Genomic DNA, 2,866 nt, shown 5'->3' with positions numbered 1-2,866 from the left:
GTGGTATACAGCTAACAGCTGGTCTAATGGTGTGGTGGTATAACAGCTAACAGCTGGTATAATGGTGTGGTGGTATAACAGCTAACGCTGGTAAATGGTGTGGTGGTATAACAGCTAACAGCTGGTATAATGGTGTGGTGGTATAACAGCTAACAGCTGGTCTAATGGTGTGGTGGTATAACAGCTAACAGCTGGTATAATGGTGTGGTGGTATACTCTTAGTGGTCTAATGGTGTGGTGGTATAATGGTGTGGTGGTATAACTCTAGTGGTCTAATGGTGTGGGTGGTATAATGGTGTGGTGGTATAAGGGTGTGGTGGTATAATGGTGTGTTTGGTATAATGGTGTGGTGGTATACTCTTAGTGTCTAATGGTGTGGTGGTATAACAGCTAACAGCTGTAATATGGTGTGGTGGTATACTCTATGGTCTAATGGTGTGGTGGGTCTAATGGTGTGGTGGTATAACTCTTAGTGTTCTAATGTGTGGTGGTCTAATTGTGTGATGGTATAATGGGCTAACATCTTGGTATACTCTTAGTGGTCTAATGTGTGGTGGTATAACAGCTACATCTGGTATCTCCTTAGTGGTCTAATGGTGTGGTGGTATAATGGTGTGGTGGTATAACAGCTAACACTGGTATACTCTTAGTGGCTAATGGTGTGGTGGTATAATGGTGTGGTGGTATAACAGCTGAACAGCGGTATACTCATCTGGTCTAATGGTGTGGTGGTATAATGGTCAGGTTGTATANGTGGTATACTCTTAGTGGTCTAATGGTGTGGTGGTATAACAGCTAACAGCGGGTCTAATGGTGTGGTGGTATCATGGCTAACAGCTGGTATACTCTTAGTGGTCTAATGGTGTGGTGGTATAACTCTTAGTGGTCTAATGGTGGGTGGTATAACAGCTACAGCTGGTATAATGGTGTGGTGGTATACTCGTAGTGGTCTAATGGTGTGGTGGTATAATGGTGTGGTGGTATAACTCTTAGTGGTCTAATGGTGTGGTGGTATAATGGTGTGGTGGTATAATGGTGTGTGGTATAATGGTTGGTGGTATACTCTTAGTGGTCTAATGGTGTGGTGGTATAACAGCTAACAGCTGGTATACTCTTAGTGTCTAATGGTGTGGTGGTATAACAGCTAACAGCTGGTATACTCTTAGTGGTCTAATGGTGTGGTGGTATAACAGCTAAGCTGGTATACTCTTAGTGGTCTAATGGTGGGTGGTATAACAGCTACAGCTGGTATACTCTTATGGTCTAATGGTGTGGTGGTATAACAGCTAACAGCTGGTATACTCTTAGTGGTATAATGGTGTGGTGGTATACAGCTACACTAACAGCTGTATTACTCTTATTGGTCTAATGTTGTGGTGGTAAACAGCTAACAGCTGGTATACTCTTAGTGTCTAATGGTGTGGTGGTATAAACAGCTAACAGCTGGTATTACTCTTAGTGTCTCTAATGGTGTGGTGGTATATGGTCAGGTGGTATAATGGTCTGGTGGTCTAATGGTGTGGTGGTATAAAGCTAACAGCTGGTATACTCTTAGTGGTCTAATGGTGTGGTGGTATAACAGCTAACAGCTGGTATACTCTTAGTGGTCTAATGGTGTGGTGGTATAACAGCTAACAGCTGGTATACTCTTAGTGGTCTAATGGTGTGGTGGTTATAACAGCTAACCGCTGGTATACTCTTAGTGGTATAATGGTGTGGTGGTATAACAGCTAACAGCTGGTATACTCTTAGTGGTCTCAATGTGGTGGTGTATACAGCTAACAGCTGGTATACTCTTAGTGGTATAATGGTGTGGTGGTATAACAGCTAACAGCTGGTATACTCTTAGTGTTCTAATGGTGTGGTGGTATAACAGCTAACAGCTGGTATAATGGTGTTGGTGGTATAACAGCTAACAGCTGGTGTACTCTTAGTGGTCTAATGGTGTGGTGGTATAACAGCTAACAGCTGGTATAATGGTGTGGTGGTATAACAGCTAACAGCTGGTATAATGGTGTGGTGGTATAACAGCTAACAGCTGGTATACTCTTAGTGGTCTAATGGTGTGGTGGTATAACAGCTAACAGCTGGTATAATGGTGTGGGTGGTATAACAGCTAACAGCTGGTATGGTGGTGTGTATAATGGTGTGGTGGTATACTCTTAGTGGTCTAATGGTGTGGTGGTATAATGGTGTGGTGTATACTCTTAGTGTCTAATGTTGTGGTGGTATAATGGTGTGGTGGTATACTCTTAGTTGTCTAATGGTGTGGTGCTATAATGGTGTGGTGGGTATACTCTTAGTGGTCTAATGGTGTGGTGGTATAATGGTGGGGGTATAACAGCTAACAGCTGGTCTAATGGTGTGGTGGTATAATTGGCTAACAGCTGGTATACTCTTATTGGTCTAATGGTGTGGTGGTATAACTCTTAGTGGTCTAATGGTGTGGTGGTATAACAGCTAACAGCTGGTATAATGGTGTGGTGGTATACTCTTAGTGGTCTAATGGTGTTGTGGTATAATGGTGTGGTGGTATAACTCTTAGTGGTCTAATGGTGTGGTGGTATAATGGTGTGGTGGTATAATGGTGTGGTGGTATAATGGTGTGGTGGTATACTCTTAGTGGTCTAATGGTGGTGATGGTATAACAGCTAACAGCTGGTATAGATGGTGTGGTGGTATCTCTTAGTGGTCTAATGGTGTGGTGTATAATGGTGTGTGGTATAACTCTTAGTGGTCTCATGGTGTGGTGGTCTAATGGTGTGGTGGTATAATGGTGTGGTGGTATAATGGTGTGGTGGTATACTCTTAGTGCTCTAATGGTGTGGTGGTCTAATGGTGGTGGTGGTATAATGGTGTGTGGTAT

Source organism: Oncorhynchus kisutch, linkage group LG15 (genome assembly GCF_002021735.2).
Source record: "Oncorhynchus kisutch isolate 150728-3 linkage group LG15, Okis_V2, whole genome shotgun sequence".
Lineage (NCBI taxonomy): Eukaryota > Metazoa > Chordata > Actinopteri > Salmoniformes > Salmonidae > Oncorhynchus > Oncorhynchus kisutch.
This window is presented reverse-complemented; position numbering follows the sequence as displayed.